Genomic DNA, 8651 nt, shown 5'->3' on the forward strand with positions numbered 1-8651 from the left:
GTAACTGTTAGAAAGATGGCTCAGTGGTTAAGAGTACTTACTGTCCTTGTTGAGGACTCCGGATCAATTTCAGCATCCTCGTCAGGTGGCTCCCAACCACTTTTGTCTTCAATTTCAGGGAACCCATTCTGGCCTCCAAGGGCACCTGTACTCACGTACATACAACCTACACACATACACATCCTTAAAAATTAAAATTAAGATAAGTCAGGAATGGTGCTGTCTTTAATCATAGCCCTCTGAAGGCAGAGGCAGGCAGGTCTCTGTGAGTTCGGAACCAGCCTGGTCTACATAGCAAGTTCTGAGTCAGTCAGAAATACACAGTGCAACCCTATCTAAAAAATTAAGGAGCCTGGTGGTGGTGGCTTGTGCCTTTAATCTCAGCACTCAGGAGGCAGAGACAGACCAATCTCTGAGTTCGAGGCCAGCCTGGTCTACAGAGTGAGTTCTAGGACAGCCAGGGCTACACAGAGAAACCCTGTCTGGACAAAACAAACAAACAAACAAAAAAAAAAACCAAGCAAACAAAAAAGCAAATAAAAATAAGTACATAAAAATCTTTAATTTTTTTTTTTTGGTAGAAGACAAAGGAGTAGCTTCCAATCTATTCTTTTAGGTAGCCAAAGTAAATGACTTACTCCCCAAACAGGAGCAGGAGGTGCCCTGATGGTGGGAGGGGGAGAGACGGGGGATGATAGTGGCTTGGTAGCTCTTTACGGTGCTGTCTGTATTGATCAACCGAACCGATGGCTGCCAGCTGTCCCACTCCTTCATGCCATGCGTTCACAGACATACTGTGTGTGAATCTGGGGCCGAGCGAGGGATCTTGGGAATAGTCATGTTAAAACATAAAACGAGGAAGAAAAGAAAGTGATTGCATCAAGCAAGACGATCTTCTGCCACGGACAGCTGGTGATAGCGGAGCTCTCAATCTTTTATTTTGTCTGGAGGAGAACAGTGAAGTCTGGTGTTTAGCTGTATTTTGTATTGATTTTGGAAATGACAAGGAAAATTTCAGAAACTCAAACAAATGCGGAGATACTTGTGAAACAAAGTTCTGAAGCACCAGTCTCCTGCCGCTTGGGCCGTCTTCCTTGCCCATTATGGGGTCTTTTATCGAGGATCAGTCAGAAACTTTTGACACTAGCTTAGGAACTTAGCACTAAAAGTGCTTCTATTGGGCTCGGGGAGATGGCTCTGCGGGTAAAGATGCTCGCCATTCAATCTAACCTGCACTGGATCACCAGGACCCACTCCGTGGAAAGAGAGAGCCAATTCTCTCAAGTTGTTCCCTGACCGCCACACAAATTCTGTGACAAGCCCTTGCCAGCTACCCCCCACACACGTTAAATAAATAAATGTTAAAAAGAATATAAGCCTTCCATCAATTTTATTAAAACATAATGAACAACATTACATGAATAATACAAGTGGGTAAGTGCGCACGCGCGCAGAAAATGCCAGCCGGAGTGAGGAGACGCAGTTTCCAAACACCCGCAATTATGAAAAATACAATAACCAAGCAGGCTATGCTTCAAATTAAATTCCTAAACGTACATTTCATTTGACTTCATAAAATATCACATTATAGTCATCCCATTTAATTATTAAAAACCCCCATCCTGCCGGATTAATAACTACGGAAGGGATGCTTGTCTCGATGCGAAATTCTCTTTTGCTCAGCACTACCTCATTATGAAGACAATCCCTCATTCTCGAATGTTCTCCTGTCCCTCAAAGACCTGCTGTTAACTCATCTTTAACGCTCTGAATTATTTACATCAGAGGCTAAGAGACGTGCAGCCAGAAGTGATGACACCCACGTGTTGTTTTATGGTGTTCCGCTTCTCTTACACTGCATCTTCTTGCGCTCAGGCAAGTTTTAACAATTCCCAGCGGACAGTCACAGATGAGCCAGGTGTGGTGATGCACGCTTGTGATCCCAGTCCTCCGGGAGCTGAGGCAGGGGGATCTCCAGTTTGATGGCAGAACCGGCTACAGAGTGAGTTTCAGGTTAGCCCAGGCGATATCTGGTGTGAGCCTTTGCCCTCAAAGAGCAGAGGTGCCTACTCACAAGCCTCACCACCTGGGTGTGATCACCGGGACCCACAAGGTGGCAGGAGACTGCCCATAAGTTGTCCTTTGACTTCCAAATACCCAGTGTGGCACAAACATGCACGTTACAAATGTGCGCGCGCGCGCGCACACACACACACACACACACACACACACACACACACACACACACACATCCATTCACCAAAGAAATAAATAAAAAGAAATAAAAACAATTTAAAAATAATAATTAAGAATAAAAATGAATTCAAAGCCAGCTTCAGCTAATCGTGACATCTGCCTCTATACACAAGCACACCAGTAAACAAGCAAAGCCAGATCTATATTTGTTTTTTTTAACATTTTATTTATTTATTATGCATACAATATTCTGTCTGTATGTCTTCAGGCCAGAAGAGGGCACCAGACCTCACTACAGATGGTTTTGAGCCACCACGTGGTTGCCGGGAATCAAACTCAGGACCTTCGGAAGAGGAAGAGCAGGCAATGCTCTCAACCACTGAGCCATCTCTCCAGCCCCCAGATCTATATTTGAATGGAAAAAGTTTTTACATATATTTTCTTTCTTTCTTTCTTTCTTTCTTTCTTTCTTTCTTTCTTTCGTTCTTTCTCTCTCCTTTCCTTTGTTTGTTTGTTTGTTTTATTCTCTGAAATAGGGTTTCTCCATGTAACAGTCCTGGCTGTCCTGGAACACACTCTGCAGACCAGGCTGACCTCAAACTCACAGAGATCCTCCTGCCTCTGCCCCCTGAGTGCTGGGATTAAAGGCGTGCGCCACCACTGCCCTGGAGGTTGTGCATTTTTTTAATTATCCAGTCCAAGTCCATAAGGCAAGTATTGGTCCCATTTTACAGATGGGGAAAAAAGAGATTTGAGAGGTCGATCTGTTAGAAGTCACAATGTTTTACTTTATCACTTGGATCCTTTCCCGCGAATCTTGTTGCTGTGGCAATTTATAGTAATTGCCTATTATAATTTCCAATATTCTTGCTGACATCAAATTTTACAGACATGATTTGGTCGCTGTTGGATCATTAGCAAGTTTAAGACCTGTTGTGAACCATGGGGGATTCTAGGCCACTGAGCCACACCCCAGCCCCTCACTGGGGGATTCTAGGCCACTGAGCCACACCCCAGCCCCTCACTGGGGGATTCTAGGAGGTGCTATACCTCCAGTCCTTTCATATAAGATTCCAGGCAGGCCCTCTACTGCTGAGGCACTCCCCAATCACCTCACTGGGGGATTTTTAGTGAAGGTTGTACTGCTGAACCATGTCTCCAATTCCCTTTGAATTTTGTATTTTAATACAAGGAGTCCGTGAAGTTTTCCAAGCTGTCTTTGAATTCACTGTTTAGCCTAGCTTGGCCTTGAGTTTGCTATCCTTTTCTTAGCCTCTTGAGTATCTGAAATGATGTCTGTATCCTGATGCCCTCACCATCAAGACTGGCCTTACTGTTGTAAGAGTGGATGGCATGCCAGGAAATCTGAACCTCCCAGACAAGAGCCTGATGGCTAGACAACTAGACAGACGAGACAGGAAGCTGCCAGTCTGAGTTCAACAGTGTTTTTGCAGTTCCTGTTGTGCTATTGAGGCTGGTTGCCTTCTCCTGGACTGTGGTTGCCATCTTGGCCTCAGGACACAAAACAAGGATGTGAGGTGGGTGGGAAGGCTGTTTTATTAGGTTTTGGGGCCTTAGCACTTAGAGTAGCTTTGGTGAATCATTTGACCACCGTCTCTAGCACGTAGGGGAGATAAGTCCGCAGGCTTAGGAATCTGGGAAAGACAAGTCCATTGCCCTGGTTCCACTTTAGCCCAGGACTCTGAAGGGTGAATGTGTGTATGAATGAGGGTGAGTCAGGACAGATAAGTCTCCTGCTCTGTGAATTCACAAACAAGGAAGCAAGAGTGTCCGGGAAGTCCACCTGAAGCAACTTACAGGACATGAAAGGGACCTTGACTCAGAGCCTCTAGCCAGACTGAAAATTACCTATGACCTGAAAATGCTTTTCCATGAGGGTGGTAACAGAACTGCTTCACCAGCAAATCCCCCTGAGGATAAAAAGCCTGCAGGCTTGTTTTGGTTTCAACATGGATCCTGAAGGCAGTGGTCACTTCGGGGCCACTGATCCTTATTTGTAAGTGAGTTGGGAGAGGTGGGGATGGGCCTGAACACTGCTTTACCCAGCAGGCAACTTTTTCTCCTGTCTTTGTGTTCTGCAGGATGGAACCTAGGGCCTCACATACATTAAGCAAGCATTTTTTTTCTCTCAGCTACACCCCCAGCCCCTCACTGGGGGATTCTAGGCAGGAGAACAGAGAGTTCCAGACCAGCCGGGGCTGTACATCACAAGACCTTGTCTCAAAAACAAAACAAATATATGAACTATGACCATTATAGGACACATCTGGCCTAGCGAGCCAAATGACCTAATGCTATGAGAAGAATCCGAGACAATGAGCAGAGATAGTGAAGGAAGGGTGTGGTCAAAGATCCCTTCTGGAACAAGGGATGAGAAGAAGCAAAACCAAAACTGACTGAGAGCCAGGCGTGGTGTGGCCCTCGCTTGTAATCTCGGCACTCAGGAGGTGGGGGCAGGAGGATCGGGGTTTCTGAGTCTTTCTCAGAGTTCAAAGTCAGCTTTCAGGATAGTAAGTGACAATTAATTCTGACCAAGTTTCCACAGGGTCCTTCCGATAATCATAAGGAAGCAGAGGTACAAGGTACAGAGTCTGAGCACTGTGAATAGGACACAGAACAAGGGCATGTAGCCAGGGGTTGAATGAATGAATGAATGAATGAATGCAGTCGTGACTGGCTTTTTTTTTTTCTTTTTCTAAATTTATGGCAGGGTATCATGTAGTTCGGGCTGCTCTTAAACTCTCTGTATAAGACGCATGACCTCAAACTTTTTAAAAATTAATTAAAAAAATCTATGTATACATGCATGTTTGCAAGCAGGTGCACATAAGCGCAGGTGCCTGCAAAGACTGGAAGAGAGTGAGGGATCTCCAGGAGCAGACGTATAGGTTACCATGAGCAGTCTCACAGGGGTACTGGGAACTAAACTCAGATCCTCTGCCAGAGAAAAGTGTACTTAACTGCTTAGCCACCTCTTCAGCTCCTGACCCTGAACTCTCCCTCACCCCCACCCCAATCTCTGTTTTTGTCCTGGAACTCGCTCTATAAACGAGACAGGCCTCAAACTCAGAGATCTGCCTGCCTCTGCCTTCTGTGTGCTGGGATTAAAGGCGTGTACCACCACCACCCAGCCAAACCTGACCTGAACTCTTGATCGTCCCCACCTCTGAATGCTGGGATTACTGAAACGCTAGGTTTCCGCCATGTTGTAGATGGAACCCAAGTCTCAGTGCTTGCTAGGCAAGCACTCAACCAACTAAGCCACAAACACAGCACCCTCTCCCTTTCTTTATTTCTTTCTTTCTTTCTTTCTTTCTTTCTTTCTTTCTTTCTTTCTTTCTTTCTTTCTTTCTTTTTTTTTGAGACAGGGTTTCTCTGTGGCTTTGGAGCCTGTCCTGGAACTAGCTCTGTAGACCACGCTGGTCTCGAACTCACAGTGATCCGCCTGTCTCTGCTTCCCGAGTGCTGGGATTAAAGGCGTGCGCCACCAGCCCGGCGAGAGGCTTTTCTTTCTTATACTCTCTGGGTGTGACGGCACATATACTTAATGCTAGTAATGGTGAAGCAGAGGCAGGCTGTGAGTTCAAGGCCTGCCTGGTCTACATAGCTAGTTCCAGGCCAGCCAGAGAGACCCTTTCTCATAGTGAGAGACCCTTTCTCAAAGGCAAAACAAAACATGTTATATAATTTTCCTTATGCATATATGTTCAATCACCATGTTTGTGTAGTGTCCCTGAAAGGCTAGGACAAGGCATTGGATTCTCCTGGGACTGGAGTTACAGACCTTTGTGAGTCACCAATAAGGGCGCTGGGAATTGAAACAGGGCCTCCTGAAGGAACATCGAGTGCTCTTAACCGCTGAGCCACCTCTCTGTCCCCAGAAGCTATTCTTAGACCCTCATCATTCCGTCTCATTCTCCACACCATCACTATGGGAAGAGCAAGTTTTACTCTGCCAGGACACAGTCAGTCAGACAGGTTAAGTAACCGGTCCAAAGTTGCTCAGTGAATACGCTGCCCAGACTGTATGGTTTACAAATGAGCATACCTAGCTGTTGTCTGTCCCTTTGACCCCTCAGGCCTCTGGACCCAGGCTGGAAGAGTGTAGGACTCCTTCTGCTTCACCTGTGGCAGAGGCAGCCCAGCCGGGACCTTTCGGAGAGCACAGGGTAGGCGGATTTTAAAGAGAGGCAGTGACAGGAAATTTGGTCTATTGTTTGAAACAAGAGGTGCAAACAAGCCCTGGGCTTTGAAGTGCTGAATAACAGATTCCTCTGGGAGCGGAAAGGCGGAAAGGCGAGAAGCTACAAGATTTTTGAGCTGGTGTCAAACACACCGCTCCCGAGGACTTCACAGGAAGAGGCGACCTTGGGAGAAACTGGGGCAGGATTTGTTCGAAACAAATGAATCTTAAATAAGTCAAGCTACAACAGATGACAAGTAGGGGGATTTGAGATCACCTTCCCTCTTCTTTTTTTTAAAGGGCATACAACTTTGGGGGGTGGGGGTGAGGAGAGCTCACTAGTAAAACAGAGCATTCCAGAAGTAAATAGAATCAAATCTTGCTGCCTGGTCTGACTCGGTTGGTAATAAAACTTGTGATCTGATCAACTGGAGCTTGTGTAAACTGATCCTGCCACCCACTCACGAGCCGGTATTAAATTTAGGAATGAGAAAAGCCGAGATAACTCGTTTGAAATTAGTTCCAATTGGTTCCCTAAACTACCCGCCTTAGACTCTCAGAGCGACCCCTCCCTTCCCAATGTGGAAGCCAGAGTAGGCTAGTTAATCAGATACTTCCCCCACTCCAGACAGTCCATTACACCAGACTCCCCTCCAGTGAAGAAGTAAGAAGCCTGGGCAATTACTAAGATTCCCAATGATGACTAGGGAAACACACCCTCTCCCAGGCGCTTAGATTGCCAAACTACCGGCCCTGCTGTACTTAAGGGGGACTTTTGACTCTCCTCGTCGTCTCTGCAATCAATGATTCATCCAAGATCAAGGTCAAGTTATTCCTTTTTATGATAGATGCCCTGGACCAGGGTGTCTGGAGCCTCCACCACCACAGAAAGATGTCTGCAGACAAGAACTCCAGTGCCAAGGATTGCTGGCAAGCCGGCTGCTGCAAGGTAAGACCTAAGGTCCTCCCTGGACTAGCAATACCCGGGGTTACCTGCAGGGGTGGAAGAGAGACGCTCTTTCGGACACCCTTGAAGTTCTGACCAGCCAGGACAGGGTGGACGAGGTCTGAGTCCTACGGAAAACCCTGGCCTAGGGGCTGGGGGAGGGGGATGTGTCTCAATGATAGAGTGTTCACATACTAGACACTAGGCCGTGGCGTTCACCTCCAACTCTGCCAAGCCTCCCTGAACCTCAGTCTTCATCCCTGTAAAAGAGGCAAAGACTTCGCCCTTCTTCCTGCCTGGAAAACCTGCTTGCAATGCCTGGAGACACACTTGCTGAAAAACTCAGTGTCTAATCAAGGCAGGGATTAGGTGTTTTTATGGGCAGAGAGAGGACTCTTCCGAACTTGTGACTTCCCATCTCAGGATGTCCCACGTGGCTGTATTCCTAACTCTCTGCTGCGAGAGTTTCATAAATGTTTTATTGTGTATGTGGGGGGTAGGGGTGTTCAGAAGTTCCCAAGGGGAAGGGAGTAGAAGACAGACACCACACACGGCTGGCTTCCACTCCTTTGAAATCCCGAGTGTGTGTCTGTTGGCCATAGTAACACACCTTTGTAGGGCTGCTCTTTAGGGGACTTTTGCCTCTGCCCGGTATTATTCTCTTGTGCATGCTGCATAATCTCAAACATAGCTGATGTTCCTCCAGGGAAATTAAAAAAAAAACCCATATTTTCTGTATGTGTGTGTATGTGTTTGTGTGTCTGTGGAGGCTGGAGGTCTTCCTAGAACCTGAAGCTCTCTCATCCAGCTAGCCTCGCTGGGTAGCAAGCTCTAGGGAGGGATCCTCCTGTGACTGCCTCCCAAGTGCTGGGATCATGGGTGCCCTGTGTCTCCCGATCTAGCTTTCTTACCTGGGTCCTGGGCATTGCACTCAGCTCCTAGTGCTTGTGTGGCAAGCACTTAGCTGATTGAATCATCTCCCCAGGGAAATTAAAAACATTTTAAAAATTACATTGTGTGTGTGTGTGGATACCACAGTATGCGTGTGGACAGCTGGTGGGCAGTGAATCTCTCTTACCAAATGGTTCTTGGGATTGAACTCCGGTCATCAGGCTTGGCAGTAAGCACCTTTGCCCACTGTACCGTCATGCTGCCCCACCCCCAGGGATTTTTTTTTTTTTTTCGAGACAGGGTTTCTCTGTGGCTTTGGAGCCTGTCCTGGGACTAGCTCTGTAGACCAGGCTGGTCTCGAACTCACAGAGATCCGCCTGCCTCTGCCTCCCGAGTGCTGGGATTAAAGGCGTG

This window comes from Microtus ochrogaster, chromosome 2, assembly GCF_000317375.1.
Source record: "Microtus ochrogaster isolate Prairie Vole_2 chromosome 2, MicOch1.0, whole genome shotgun sequence".
NCBI lineage: Eukaryota > Metazoa > Chordata > Mammalia > Rodentia > Cricetidae > Microtus > Microtus ochrogaster.